General features: G+C 31.3%; 1 long non-coding RNA gene across 2 annotated transcripts in view; it reads right to left on the reverse strand.

The window, feature by feature from the left end:
- Positions 1–3,029: 3,029 nt before the first annotated feature.
- LOC145661997 (uncharacterized) overlaps positions 3,030–17,305 on the reverse strand; it is a 46,650-nt gene continuing 32,374 nt past the window's right edge. The window contains exons 2-3 of one of the 2 annotated variants that reach the window (XR_014126940.1): positions 7,597–7,741; positions 3,030–3,197 (exon numbers count right to left, since the gene is read on the reverse strand). This is a non-coding gene — a long non-coding RNA (uncharacterized LOC145661997). Of the gene's footprint in view, positions 3,198–7,570; positions 7,742–17,305 lie in introns of those variants that run through there. The other variant, XR_014126939.1, reaches the window with a different exon arrangement.

The raw sequence follows: 17,305 nt of genomic DNA on the forward strand, positions 1-17,305 counted from the left end.
GGGGGTTGTTGTTGGACTTTATATCCAAATTTGTTTCATACGTAGTTTAAAACCAAAGAGTGTTTTTCTGTTTGAAATTGGCTCATATTCCGAAATTTAAACTAGTACTGTCCTGTAATATCGTTTTCGTTTGTTGATAAGTAGACGAGACATGCCCTAACGTTTGATACTGAATGCTGTAAAGAGTTTTCAACAACTATTTAATAGAACATGTGTTATCTGATGTTCTTTTGGAGTCATTGCCAACAAAAACTGTTATTCTTAGTCGTAATTCAACAGCAAATAATACATAGATGCCAAACCGTAAAGTTTAACGACAATGTTGCTGTAAAAGTTGTTTTCTTTTCAATAATACTTCCAAATAAATCGAAATTGGTACCACTCTCTATTTGAAACTTTGGAGTTGATCCTCGCGGAAGTATTCTCGCTACGCCACTGAATATGAAAGAATCACAGTTTGATTCTTTACATACGACTTGGTCATTCTTTTTTTTTTTTGTTTGTTTGTTTGAAGTTTCTACCTGAACTACGAAGTACGAACTGAGAAAAATGGGTGAGACGGGTGGTCTGATAGCAATTCAAGAACAAATGACACACATAGATCCCAAACCGTAGAATTTAACGAAAAATGTTTCCTGCATAATTGCTTGTTTTTCAATAATACTTCCAAAGAAATCGAAACTGATACCACTTTCCGTATATTTTTTTTTTGCAGTTGATCCCCCTTGGAAGTATTCCATTTAAAATTTTTGAAGTTGATTTCCCGTGGAAGTATTCCCCCTACTCCACTGGATACGGAAGCACCACTATTTGATTCTTCACATACGATTTAGTAGTTTACTTTTTGTTTGAAGTGTCTACGTGCACTACGAGGCGAGAAAAATGCCTGGGACTTTGCCCTTGATACTCCTTGTATATAGTAAAAAGCTGAACGAACAGAATAAAGAGCTAGTGACTCCATCAGATCAATACATACATATCTGTTACCATAACTGGAGGTGCGTAAAACATCTATACACAGCCTTGCCGGAAGTCCGCTTCATTGTAAGGCTAATTGGACGCCCAAGCAAACGTTGGTACTTCTGCTTGAATGGGTGCAGAAATTGCCTGAAACTGTACGCAAAAGGCATCTAACTGGACTCCGAAGATTTACTTGAGTGAATTGTCTCCAGAAGAACGCCCGTTTGGGAACAGGCAGAAATACATTAATTTTGAAGAAAAAAAAGTTGACTACGGTGTCATCCTCAATGTCTAGAGACGATATATCGAAAAAATAATTCTATACTCCAGCCGTTCTACCGGTTGCAAAAACGATACTTTTTTTGACGGTCCCCATATTGGTACATGGATTTATATATATATATATATATATATATATATATATATATATATATGTGTGTGTGTGTGTGTGTGTATTAACATAGGGGTAGTTATTGAGTAGTTCAAAATATATGCCTGTAGCAAACTATCTCTATAAAAATTCTTGCGTGAGTACATTAGGATTCTGAAACATGGACTTTTGGATAGGGAACATATTAGTTCGTAAGTAAAGCCTTGACTACACTACGGTAGATCCCATAGTTTTAGAGCTATGGATTTTTAAGGTTAATTTTCCCAAGTTATCGGTATTATATAATTCTGAAAGGGAGCATTTATGCACACAGGTTGGTCAATACTTTCTGTCTTGTCTTGGTGTCAGGAATCACTTCTCATACCAAGTACATAGTGTTTTGAAACCAACTGGATATATATACTTACAGAGGTTTAATCTGCATTGATCTCTTCACCATTCAATTTTAAATGCTATACTAAATTAGTATGTGAATGTACTAATACGATACTGCATTATACTCACAAACATTACATTGAATGGTGAGTAATATTGTTTCCATTCCATGGTGTCTGTAATATTGTTTCATATTCTGTCACAAAACTCAAATTGTAATGTATTAAGAAAGGCACAATTTTATCAAAAAATTCAAAATGTACTTTGTTCTAAGAAAATGTAATATTGTCAGAATCTAATGTAAATTTGAAAACAAAGACTATCTTTACTACGTTCTGAATGCGGCCCTCTGCTACATCACCATCAAATGATACATTAAGATGTGAATATATCCAGTATTTTGCGTAATGTAATTTATGTTACTAGTTGTATATTATACAGCTAACTCAAGTCAAAGTGTCCAGCTACTTCTTCGACTTTTGAAATGATAAACAAATGTTTTTCCTATTCGGACTATCTAATGTCATTCAGTTAAACGCTATCATTCGAACCTAACAATTAAAGACGCGTAGAAAGTATTAGCAAAACTTGATTTTTCTGAAAATATGCAGTATTAATCTTGTCAAGGTTAATAACTATAATGATTGGAGTACAGATATTCTAGCTTAAAACAATGAGCAGAATAATTATGACTTGGATTTAACTATGCGCCTAACTTTTCTATTGTATATACACAACACTATACGAGAAAACGGATGTAAATCACAAAATCTTGTCTTGCTATCAAGCAGCTGATCTTAAGAGGTACACCAATATTTTCAAAAGTATCAGGTTACTAAACAGTGTAAAGTTAAAGGTACCGCAGTATTCTTTCTTTTAACAATCAATGAGAAATAAACCATTGTTAATAGGTAAAAAGCATCAATGTTTCACTCAAAGGCATGTTATACATTATATAAGAGACAATTTTCAGAACTGGTGTTAGAATCAATTATGCTGATACAAAAATGTTACGATGAATGAAGAAAAGACATAAACTTGGATGGAAGGAGAAACCAATAGAAGATGTTTTTCAAAATCAGAGAAGGGAAATGTAAAGTTAACTCTGAAGTTCTAAATTTCTTGTGTGAAAAATTACCATATATACAGACATGTATGATATATTCTCAAGAAAACAACAACATAAGTGTACATTTGAATGAACACTGGCGCTAAGATGTAAGGTAATTTGAATTATTACAATATTATGATAAAATATATTTATTTGAATTCATTATATAATACACAGCAGAATTATGCTCTGTTTCTGAGGATAAATTCAGAATTCTTTCCAACTTTGAAGTGGCTACCCATTTGCAGCTACTCCTTGCTTAGCTTGGTTGTTTCCACTCTGATTTAATTCATTTTGTGCCTGTACATTTGACTTGCATCCGTGTAATAGATCAAGGCAAAGTGGTGAAGTTGCATTCATCTGAAATTCAAAGATGATTTGTGTTATGTTTTGTGTAGTGTAAATGTTATATGAAGTGTATTTTCTTTTGGTGTAAGTAAAATGTACTAGTAAAATGTAATGTGTAAAGAGGCAAGGAAAATTAATATATTTTTTCTAGAGGTTTGAATATTACATGTCCCCAACATAGATATGCAATGACTACTAGTATTGGTATTTTTAATATTTATAACAATAATATGTTATGTTTGTACAAGGCAATGGAACGGTGATTCGCAGAAGTTGAATGTTTATTCAATTGAATAGTGATTAAATTGCATCACTCTTATTCGACGTCGTTAAGATGTGTCTTTCATATTTCTATCAAATATGTTATTATTGAACAGCTTCCACACACTTATAAATTCTTTTGCTTGAAAAGTACACATCAATGGAAGTTAGATATTTCTATGGCATTATTGCCGAGGATAATAATGTAACAAATGAACCGATATTATTGTAAATTACTTGTATTGCTTAATGTTTCATTATTTCAAGGTGTATACGGAGCTGAAGTGATAATAGGATACTTATACTGACTAGTATAATAAGGGTTATATATAATCACTAAAATTCAAATAAAATATTATTAGTGGTAATACTTCCATCCCACACAAAACTGGTATGCAGATATTTTGGGTTTGTGAAATCGAAAAGTTGTCTGTAACAATAAAGTCCAATGTAACTAATTTAGGCTCACCGATAGTAACTTTAGGTTCAACGAAAAATAGGTTAAATTGGAATTATTATTATTATTATTTTTGAAATGTTGTACTTAGTGTTTACATACAAAATTAAACTACAGATGTCCTTTTTATTTTTATAGTATAGTATAGGGCATGTGTTAATAAGAGACGTAGGTGGAAATCTGGTAGATGCAGAAAGCGAATCATATCAATGAACTTAGTATTCGATAAGTAACTATTAGCCCAAAAGAAATAATTTACGCACTTCAATGTTAACCCTCAGTTACTGAAACACCAACGGAAACTCTCAGGCCCATAATTTATGATCATTATTTGTCACAGAAAATAATTTATATTATCTGATATGAACTCGGGATATCTATGATATCATACTTTTTTATTTATTATTACTATGTTTCTAAGTACTGTGTTGCCAACTGTGTATGTGTAATTGTTTAAGTTACAAATTCGATTATGTAAGTAACTATGACCTATTTATTTTATTTGTTTGTATACAGAAACTATCATACAGATCAATTGCAAGTTACTACAATGTAGTACATCTGCAAAGGCTAATTTTGATCGCATTCCGGTGACGATATGATATAGTCGTGTGGAATGGCGAAGAGTGGGGTATACTTCAGTATTCCAGTGAATTAAAAGTTAACATTTTATAATTTCCCTCTCAGTTATCTTTAGAATGGCGAAATTCTTTTGAATTTTGTTTCCGCGAAAAGATTGGCAGTGTGATGGACCTTCTTTGAACATTATACGGGATGCCACCAGTGAAGCAGTGTTGCACGAGAATATAAAGTTGCACTTTTTCTATTAGAGCAACGTCAAGTGTTTCACCTGTAAATGCACCTGTGAAACATAAGCAAACAAGCTACCACTTCTCTGTCAGTTAAGCAAACTAACACCACTACTGGGCCATGAATATTACAAGGTATTTACTGGAACAAACATGCCACTGATTCATTTTTTTCCGTTTGTATATCAAATACAAAGTTCAAATCACTGTCTTCTGCATCAAAATCGGACAGCTTCATTCAACTTCGCTCATCTCTGAGCTCATTACAGTATATGTCAAATTCTTTTAAAACTTCTTTAAGTGCTTTCTCAATTGAATTTTGTCGAATAACACGATTTGCCGTTGTGGCAATACTGCTGCAGATTCCCACATACAGTCGCGGAATAACAAACTGACAATTTCCTATCAAATATGCGTCTACAGTCAGTGTTGCAGGCTGCTGCTTGTAAATGATTCTACGATTAAAGATACTTGGTAACACCAGAGTTGCAGCAGCAGTTTTTCCCATAATTATTGAAATCTTAATTCTCTTTATCTATCTATCTATCTATCTATCTATCTATCTATCTATCTATCTATCTATCTATCTATCTATCTATCTATCTATCTATCTATCTGTATATATATATATATATATACATGTGTGTGTGTGTGTGTGTGTGTGTGTGTGCGATTATAATATAAAGTGACATTTTTAAGTGCTAACAGGTTTGAAGAAGTAGAAAAGAAAATACTCAGATACCAAGGAAAGAATTAAATATATATCAATTAAATATTTATAATGTGTAGTTGGCAAAACTGCATCACAATAATAGTTCAGATTTCCCCTGGATGTTGTCAAACGCAAAATTGTTTCAAAGGATGATAAAATATATAGGCAAAACAATGGAATGTAAAAGTTAATGTATGGGGGGAATTGCTCCTTAGTACTACGAAGGGGGGCCTCTGATGCCCACAATGCTTTCTTTATTTAATCTTATGACGTCAACCTGGGGTCCGTGTGGATCCTCAGGCTTCATTCTATACATACATTTTCTCTGTTTGTTTGGTATTCTTATCCATGACTCAGGACATCTCTTTTTAGTGTTTTCAATTCACTTATAACAATTTACTTGTTGTATACTTATGTATTTAGAAATTATAATTCTATTTAAGAACCAAAACGTATTTAGCACTACTGGGGTCCGTACGGACGCCATGGGTTTCCATGCGCAGACAGATAAATAAAGCTTGATAATTGGTAGTCCCTAACAATGACAACCTAAATAAAAGCAAATATTTATTTTTCTGACAAGTAAGTTGTGTTGTTTCAAAAATTGTCAGAAGTTAGCAGCACTATCTTTGTATTGTTATTCTGTTTCAATTTGGATAACTTACTGGATGTTACTATACACATATTTTTGAAAGAAATGAATTCTCTTTAACAAAATGTACTTCCAGTATAATATTTGCGAGGAAAAGGTTCAATTTTATTTGTATTTCAAAGTTGCCAGAGTTTAGTATTACTACTCAAGTATACAGAAAACGAGGTGTTTCATGTCGAAATTACACTGAGGAAGTTCTGCTATTTAGTTCAGTGCCTAAAGAAAGAATGAACGTGAATTGTTTGGGGAAGGGAAAGGAGACCAAACAATCGGTAGCTGCAATGAACGTATCTTGGACCTGTTTTCTGATTATGATCCTCTGCAGTATACTAGTCGAGTTTTAATCATGTAAACAGAACACGGAACAAAGACTACAGAATTTACAGCTCCATGTGGAAGAACATCAAGTGCTCAAGACCCGCCAGTACCAGACGTTGGTAGAAAATGTCGTGAAGGAATCAAGGGGTTTCAAACCTGCGGAATTAAGTATTCAGAATGAGACTTCGGAACGTGCCTTCCAAACCTCTTTTATTTTTCTTTAGACATTTATATTTGAAATACTCTAATATAAAGCATTCACATGCTTTCAGTTTGAAGCAATTAGGGTGCACTTTTTGAGGTTGTTGCGTTCGGAAATACCTTGACATTGTGAGAACGAAGTGAATAATTCTCATCTTCGTAAATTTCACCTGGTTCCGATATTCTTATCGAAATGCTCAATCAGTAGCAACGTCTCGAAATTCTTCTTCGTATGCAGGTGCATGTCTTTAAGAAGAGGACAAAGAATTTTAAATTGTACAATATTATCATACATACATATTGTTTGTAATTACATGAACTGTTAAATGATTTCAATGCAGTAATGATTTTCTAGGTCCAAACTGTGAGCAAAATCATTATACTTTGTATTTAATTATGTATCTAACTTACGTATTGTATAAACGACACTATAGAAGGGATCCAAATCACGACATACCTGTTTATTATCCAGCAGCAGACTTTTAGAAGTAAACCAATAGTTTTAAATGTCTCAGGTTAAATCAGTGAAAATTTAAAAGTGCAAAACATGTCTTTCGTTTCACAATCAATGATAAATGAACAATTTGGTAGTAGGTAAGAAAGCATTAATGCTTCATTAAAAGGCATGTTATGTTTTATATAAGAGAATGTCTTCAGAACGGGTGATAGAATGAATTATGCTGATAGAATGAATGTTATGATTAAAAGAAGAAAAGACCAAAACTTGAAAGGAAGGAGAAACAAATAGAACATATTTTTCGAACTCCTGAAAGGAAAATGCCAAGTGAACTCTGGAGTTTTTTGTGCGAAAAGTTATAATATATAAAGAATTGTATGAGACATATCAACAAACCAAAAAGCTAAGTATATTTTTAAAAGTACATTGGACGCTATGAAGTAAGGATATTTCAAATTATTACAATATTATGATAAAATATATTTATTTGATATGTATTATATAATACAAGTCACAATTATGTTGTTATTATGGCGGTACATACATTATTAGTCTCAAATATGAAATGGCTATGCTTTTATTTCTTGACTTGCTTGGTTGCTTCCAATCTGAGCTAATTTATTGCCTGCGGTTACATTGGGTCTGCATCCGTTTACTAGATCAAGACAGAGTGGTGAAGTTGCATTCATCTGAAATTCAAAAATGTGTGTGTTATGTTTTGTGTATTGTAAATGTTATGTGAAGTGTATTTTCTTTTAGTGTAAGTATAATGAACTACCTAATATTTAAATAGCCAAGGAAGAATAATGTATTTTGGTTTGAATGTTGAACATTACATGTTAATGTAGATGAGCATTGACTACTAGTGGTACTATTATTACTGTTAATATAATGTTAATGTAACAATAATAAGTCGTGTTTCTACAAGATTTTGGAGTAGTGTCTATTAAGAATTCAATGTCAATGTAAGAATTCAATTTCAATACTTAAAATGTTTTATTGACAGTTGACGTTAAAAAAATAGAATACTTATGCTGACTAGGATGATAAGAGTTACATATAATGGCAAAAGTGGTAATATATACTGTATTACCCGTAAAACTTCTATTCCACCGAAAACTGGTATGCAGGTATTTTGGGTTTGTAAATTCTAAAAAATAGTTTATAATATTCAAATCCAATTTAACTATGTTTGGTTCACCGATGATGCGTAAGGATGATTGAAAATGGGAATAAATGAAATTATTATTTTTTTCCAATGGAAATGCGAGTATTTGCATACAAACTGAATTACATATATCCTTGGAGATTTAGAGTGCAGTATAGTGTGTTGTAACGCCCCTGTCCCCCTGGGCTAGAACCGGAGAGAATTCAGAATACAAAAAAAAATATAAATAAATTAACCCTGAGCTCCACCCAGTAATTCCCTAGAAGACGGAACTAGTTATGAAGGATTTCAACGCTTCTATCTATTCAAGTTGGTTAATACTCATATGAAATCATCCAATACTTCTCTTAAGAAAAACAACATATATACAAATTCAAATATATATGTAATAACGAGACAAATTTCAGTCTTGAATAACAATTTTATTTCAAATAGTGGGTAGTGTATATGTACCAAAGCGTTTGAATGATGCATATACACCTTATAGACCAACAACAATAAATAATTAATATATATATATATATATATATATATATATATATATATATATATATATATAGGAATATATCCGTGCTCATTTAAAGACACTAAAGCTGAAATCTGACTATAAATATATATATATATATATATATATATATATATATATATATATATATGTATGTATGTATCTTATTTTCTATAAAAATCTGAATAATGAATTTAATAGTTCAAAAAAAGAACGATCCTATTCTCTTTTAATATACACTAAGTTGTTTTTAAATTGTAATTTCATTCGACTCTCAAACTATCAAAGTCCAAACTCTGAGTCAAATTCTAATACAACTCTATATTTCTGCAAATCACGAAATAATTTAATCAAATTTAGTTTAATAAACAATTATTTTCAATGCTAATAAGCTTCCAAGACTAAATTCAGAAATTTTTTACTTTCATAAGGCTTCTCCAATCGAACAATTCTCAATCCATGCAAGAATCCATCTATATCATTCGGACACCCTATATATAGTAATTCTCAAGAACTCATTGTATAATAACTCACAATTATTTCTATAATTTAATTGATTCTCAATTTCATTCTCTAATTTCAGAAAAATAAAGAGATTGCCAATGTATGTTTCAATTAAAGCTGACAAACTCAATCGGTCGAAAAATTTACTCTTATTAATATAAATCATATAAAAAAATATAATAAACAATACATCAAGAGAAGTACTGGAATTGGATCGTCGAATTATTTCAAAAATAAATATAATCAGATTATCCAAAAAAACTATATATCGTAATGATAATGTGGGAGGAAAAAAAATAAAATTTCGATTGTACAAGGTCCGAGTTCCAAAGAATAATGAGGATCGTGAATAAAAATAATCCAAAGAAGGAATCCAATCAAAAAAAAATCTACAGAATGAAAATGTGGGAGGAGATCAAGTCATCAAAAAGCAAATTGATAAAAGTGTCGTAGTCAAAGCGGAGCAGAACAACGATTCTATCCAGCAACCTTTCACACCCACAAAGACGGACGTAATATTCACTATTAACTAGAACAAAAATCTTCACTCACCTTATGAAAAATTACTTATGAAAAATTCACCCTTTATCTCCTCTTTGCTGCTTAGCCAAATCCGTAAGTTGTTGTCTGACTTCATTCAACACTCACGCCAATCGAGAAAACTCCGTTTGAATGCCTTATAAAAACTGTAATCTATTTTCTGGGGGGAAGGGTTGCACACGTAGCTCAAGAGCCCAAGAAGGATTAGCTCAAAACATCCTGGCAATTTAGTTGGCCAAAGGAACCACAAGATCATAAAGGACCAACGTCTTATTTTTCAAGTTATAATAACCTAAATTGGCTTTTAATAAAGCGCCAAAGCATGCAATCACTGAGCTATGGTGGAAACCTTCTGGAAACAATATTCAACGTTATCTACTGTAATCCAATCGGCCTCTGAACAAGTTTTTTCAATGTTACATAGCATACGTCTTTTGCAAGGAATGCTCCTTTCACCCACATTCGCATGCCACCATTAAAACAAAATAGGTGAACAAAAGATAGTTCTTTAAAGAGAAATATTTTGCCGATTATTCACAATTCTATTACTGTTTATACATAACTTAATCATAGATTTAGGCTCAGTTTACTTTCCTTATTAATCCAAGGTTGTTACCACCAAACCACTACTGATTCGGGAACGTGACCTATAATATTCATAGGATAGCATCCAAAATATCTACTGCCTCATCAAGTCAGATCTTATTGTCATAAATAAATCTTATGATCGTTCCTCTGAACAAAATAGGAACTATCATGCTACTACTGCACTAGCCTTATTTTTTATTAGTCACCTTTAAAGGAAAATACCAGCAACACCTAGTCTAACTGGAAAACTACACATATTAAAAGGTACTATAACTCTGTTCTATTAGGCTTATTAGGAATAAGCATTCAATCATCAATTCACTAGTAGTACATTATTGTACAATAAAATACTGACTATAAGTTAAATGTCCGTTACCAATAACTTGACTAATATAATAAGTTATTTTTTCCATTTGAGGCATAACCTCTTAGAACTTTCTTAGTTCTTTCTTTGGAAAAAGTTACGGAATTCGTGCCTTAAAAAAATCCTTTAACCATGTTATCAAAAGAGAAAAATATAATAATATGAGTTTCGGCATTCAAACTAATTTTGCTTGATACTCACTTGCTCTACTATACAGTCATTCTCTACGACGAAGAACAAGGCTGGACATAACAACTCCAACAGGCACAGAGAAAACGGAGAACCTTCTCACGTTAGGAACAAAACGTTAAGACAAAGCAATCAACTGGAGTATCGAGGAGGAAGACTTGGAGGGGAGGGAACCGCGCTAACAGCGACTCACGCGAGCTACCGAATCGACTCATACATTGGCACCCTTCATTTTTTTACTTTTTTTAAACCACTTTAAAAGGATAAATATTAACCATTTTTTTTAAACAGAGCGACTAAAAGACTCTTTCAACAGTTCTTTGATTTACATATTTTTCCAATTATTGACAATCTTATTTTACATTTCTTTCTTCCTTTTTTATTTTTATCTCTTTATATTGTGAAGAAGCATCCGGGAATGGGAGTTACATCAACGACCGAAGGATGGTTTCTTTACAGTGTGTATTAAATATACGGGGGTGGAAAGTTGGTAAATGCAGACAAGGCACCATAGCATTGAACTTTGTATTTCACAAAGATCTATTAGAGCGAAACAAATACTTTACTCACCCATTCACTTAGTAAACAATTACTTTTTACTACAACTTCTTCTACTAGCACTACTGTTACTATTATTTTGGCTAATAATAATAATAATAATCGCATAGAACATTCAGCTCCCAACTTAATAAGAGAGGAACGTTTATGGCAAGTTAGTCAAGTTGGTTAGAAGTTAACACTTTAACTCTAGAAGGATAGTGTTCAAAATTTCTCGTAAAATCGCAAATTTTTGTTGTGCTTCTCTTTCCCTCAATTTATATTGATCAATCATCAATTGGGCCTAGGTGTCAAAGTGCAATTTTCACATCTAGCGCCTCTATTACTGTAGAGTTGATTTAATTCAATAGTCAAACTGACGATCAGTATAGTTATACTAAATTCTTGTTCGCTTATTTTACGAGTGATTTGTACCAATACATATCATTTGTAGCATATTTTTTGATATTCGTATATATAGTACATGACGAAAGATTTCGTAGTTTCTTTATAGAAATAATGTATTTTCAGAAACTTTTGCTTCGCGTTGATAGCACAAAAGTTAATCAGCAGATCTGCATTAATGTGAACCATAACAACCAAACGACATACTATCAAATCAGTTCTTGGGTTGTGATAAATGTTGCTATAATCAAAGCATGTGTGGTTCATTCTCACGCATGTTATGCAAAGGATACCCTAATCAACAAAAACTACAGACTTAAAGTTTACCTTCGGTTGACTAGAAAAGGACCAAATCACCGAGTTGAGAATTTTTTGGCGAAAAATATTTAAGATCTATTAGCATCAGTATATTTTTTATAAAGACAGCACCATATGAACTTTTTCTATATAATAACGATATATTCTGCTATTCATATATGTGTATTACATGAGAAAATAAAAGTCTAAAGTATGTATTAGGATTCACAACAATACTATACGTTTTTATTCTTAAACATTATTTGAAGTGTGGTCTAAAGGTAAATATGCAGTCCACTGACAAACGTGTCTTTTGGTGCTGATAAACATTAAAGGTGAATCTAAAGAAAAATGTTTATATATAATCTAAGATAGACAACAAATATACTGTAAGACAGACAAATATTTGAAGGACTGCAAATATTTGGGGAAACAATCAATGTTTTGTTTCAAATAAGATGTTAGTAGTAACCCAATTATTAAGTTCAGAATGAATTTTCTGTTGTATCAAGCAGTGTTCGTTTATGAAAAATACTAGCTTATAAATGTAATTCTTAGGTGCGAGAAAAAGAATTTTTTCAACGTTTATGTTACGAGAATATTTGTGAGATTGTTATTTGGAATAAACTATATATTAGTCTGTACTTTTAGACACATTAAGGAGTACGAGAACACAAATATGTATTTAATGAACACAGTCTGTGAGGAGCAATCATGCGAAAATTTCTTTCTTTCTCTCTGTATATATATATATATATATATATATATATATATATATATATATATATATATACATAACGTTGTCAAATTTATTAGTTGCACATTACAAGGATTAGCATTCGGGACTTACAACTTTATGTCAACTTCGGGCTTTCGTGTTCAATACATGTTAAGGGATGTTAGAATCTCGTGATTTTGATTGAAGGTGATGGAATGGTTGAAGAAAATACATTGTAATTTACTATGTTTTGAAGGAAATGTTTTAACTAAAGTTGTTCAGTTGAAATTAGTAACTATAAAATGATAAATATAACTTCTATTGAATATACTTCACAGCAACTATTTTTAAAACATTGGTCAGTTCTTTTAGTAAGATGCAATATATGAACTAAGTAATACAATAAAGACTATGATATACTTGTTTTAATAACTATAATTTTAAATAAAATTAAATTATGAAGGAAGTAGATAAAAATTGGTTAGAGAAACTCTATTATTATTTGGATAATGGTTTTACTGATTTTCCACAAGCTTCATGTGCTTGCAAATTGTAGAAAAATGAAAGTTTTCTTGTAAAGTAATTTCTAGTGTTACTATTGATTCATCAAACCAAATTTTAAAATAATACATTAAAATATATCATGTGAGAACTGATAAAATAATCTATTACTTTTTTAAACACCTGATTTATTTATTTATGTTCAGACTGGAGAAGCTAGTGTAAGTATTTTTATTTGAATAAATTACTAACTTTCCACGTTAAAATATGAAGGTTTAAACGAAATAAGGTGCATTTTCACATTCTACACTTTTCGAAAATTTTCTTGTTGTAAACAACACGTAAATCCCCGATAAGGTTCTGAGTTAGAAAACATATTTAAATGATAAACATACTTTAATATAAACAGAAATGAGTTTAGAAAAAGTTTAAAATTATCCCAAGATTTGTATAGAATGAGTTCAAGCGGACTGCCGTAACTATTTACATTATTTTAGGAATTAAAAGCTAATATATATATATATATATATATATATATATATATATATATATATATATATATATATATATATATATATATATATATATAATGTAAATATTCGTACAATGTGCAAGGATATTGAGGACCAATACAAAATATAGTATAATGATCTTCAATTGAAATATTTAAATCTATTATAAAGAAATGTCATTTAGGAATTGAAATATTGGAACGACGAAATATAGTTGTATATTGATGCTAGGTAAGAGTGACCGAAGATAGTCTATATTTACTTATTGCGATAAAAATCTGTCACGATTAAAATATCGTATATCGTACAGGAGTAAAATATCGTCGAAAATATCATAGATACGACGATATTTACTGCTAAGCTTGTAACGTACAACTTTCACTTCTTCTTCGAAAAAAATATACATACTATTCAAAAAAGTGTGCTTAATTTTTAATATATGTATGCGTCTGTGTGTGTGTTTCATATAGTCATTTTCCTCTGGCTAACTCTTCTTTTACAATTGAATTTCATTCTGAAAAATAGTTTATTTGGACATTGAACCCTATAATATTTTTAAACCTATAACATTTTTAAAATCCAATACCTACAATCTTAAATCCCGTATATGTACAACACATATATCACTCAAGTTCACTACACTGTTGCTTTCTGTCGTTTCAATGACTGCGTTTGATGGAAATCCGTTACGTGCGTGGTGCATTTTTCCAAAGCAGTGACTGCATTGTTAAATCTAAATGGACATTGGAGGATCAACGACCTGTCACTTTACTTTTAAATGTTTGCTGCATTTTTAGCAATCGAATTGGGTTTCATCCTTAAAAAGAATGATACGCCAGAGCATTTTATACTTCAGAATATCATGTTTTTTATACTTTCTTTCTTCACTGATCAACAACTCCCTTTATCCTACAAGTTGGTAAATTATCCTTCTCGTCTTTCATTACGATTTTTAGCTGACAGGTATTAAGATTTATGTATCTAAAGTTGGTATTTGCTGATCACAGGAAAATTATACCACTTCAAACTATGTCATGTAATTCGGGAGAGTTCCGATTAATGATGGATAAACAGTGGGCGTGTGTGGATGCAAAAATACTGCTTTAGCCAACGTTACCCATTTCTGAATTTCTCGACCAAGCAGTCAATTTCGACAATTGATATAAGATCCGGAAATTGCCAGAGTTAAATCCCTGTTCTATCAATAAGGAAAATAGTACTATTAAAACATTTCTATTTTCACGCACCATTCATCTAACTTTATTAAGTTAAATTGACTAAAATAATGTATTTTACAGATATTTTATTCCTCTGAGATTACTCTTAACTCTAAGAGACTACTTTTTTCATACTTCCAGATTTTCGTTTTTAGCACTTTTCACCACATCTAATTTATGTAATACATTTACTTATATATATATATATATATATATATATATATATATATATATATATATATATATATATATATATATATAGTTCTTATTTGTGCTGGTATTTTTAACACTACTAATAATATATACCATATACCAGCAGTAATGTAAGTTACTATTCAACACAGTTTTCATTACGTAGATACTAGTTACTGATCACCTCATGGTAGTATATGTTTTATAGTAAGTGGAATAAATAATGCCTAATAACGTGTATTTGTTTCGAAAATTTGAATTTTGATTACTCAAATTATTTGCAAGAAATTGATAAGTGTCTCTTGTGGAATAGGGTTTCCGGAGAATTATTTCACATATAATGCTTCATTCTTTCTATCACGGGATTTCAAATTCCTCCTTGGAAATGGTATTAAACACGCAAAAATTAGTCCTTACTACGCTGAAGCAAATATAGTGGAGAGATTTAGAAAACATTGAAATGTTTCCTCAGAGGTGACTTAGTCGATAAGCAAGTTCATTTTGTAAATTGCATTTCAGAATTAAAATTTACGCTGAATCTAAACGAACATTCAGGGCTGAAATCAGCTCCAGTGGATTTACGCTGGATGATTAATAGTTAAGATTTGAATACTCTAATACTTATGAAATATGGAAAATTGTTATAGAAAATATGAAGGAATCCTGGTCCCGAACGAAGGAGGTAACTTTTGTGAGAAACAGACTCTTTAGTATAAGTATTGGTTCTTGTAAAAGCTCATGTCAAGCCTTCACTTGTGGATAAAATAATTAAGTCCTCTAGCAATCAATTCGATGCATTGGTATTAAAGAGGGTTTTAACTCCAAATATGGTATTGGTGTCAGATGTGAAAACAAGGCAATAATCCTTCAATCGCTCTCTTGTGACTGAAATTGAGAAGTATTTTCGAAACAGGTAGGACCTAAAATTCAATCTTCATCTTAAATTATGCTATTATTTGTACCACCCGTCACTGGTGATCAAAAACGTCTGGAACAAAAACTCCTGGAAGGGGGAGGACAATAAGCAGAAGGAGAAGGTAAACACGAAAGATATTGAGCTTAATTTGGATCAATTTTCTTCTTTGGTTTAGTGGATTGTGCTTCAGGTAATGTACAAATTCCAGTAATTTCCTTAACTGTTAAACAAAAGTTTAGAGTTAAAGCAATTATTGAGCATAAATTGCAGTTCAAAACAAATGGGACTGGAAAAAGTAGTTTCCTCTATAATCTAAACTACGTGTCCTTGTGGATTATTTGTTGTCTGGTTGTTTTCTCTATATTCTTTGAGTAAATCGCTTTTTATGTGTCAAATCAACTAAGTAGTACGACCTTGTAACTCGTATTCTCTTTGATAACGCTAGTGGTATAGTATATTGCACGCAACTGAGTGTTTTTTCCTTAATTGTTCTAATAGTTTAAACTATTGCATTAATTTTAGAATATTTGAATTTGACCTCGCGATAATTTGCGTTTTGGCGCTGAACCGTGGGTAGTACCCTAATTGAATTCGGGATTAATCGGGTTATTTATCATATAACAATTAAATTAAGTTTAACTAACTGTAATATTTTAATAAACACAATAACTATTATTGAACTTGGTAATTAATGTACACTAACATCTAAAACAAGAGTAAAATTGTATTTTGCTTAGAGTTGAGATGTGTGCAACTGTATTTTTAAAAAGCATTAAATTCGGAGTAATTACATTTAGAGCTCCGGACTATCATAACCATAACTGTTTTTGCTATTATTTGATTATATAAATTTTTGGACCAAGGTTTTTTCTGAAATGAAATGAAATGAAATTTTCAGTTTTAAGTCCCACGCTTACCCACGCACACTTTACTTGCCCACCACAAAGTTCACTTGGCGAGAGCAGGATTTGAACGCGGGACCCCAAGCACAAGAGGTGAACGCTCTACCACAAAGTTTTTACTCTATGCAGGGCTGAGTTTGAAAATGCATGTATTTTGATTTTGCATACATATCAAGACTTGTTAGATTTGCTAATTAA

The sequence above is a fragment of the Thermobia domestica genome, chromosome 10 (assembly GCF_964235325.1).
Source record: "Thermobia domestica chromosome 10, izTheDome1.hap1.1, whole genome shotgun sequence".
In the NCBI taxonomy this organism is placed as follows: Eukaryota; Metazoa; Arthropoda; class Insecta; order Zygentoma; family Lepismatidae; genus Thermobia; species Thermobia domestica.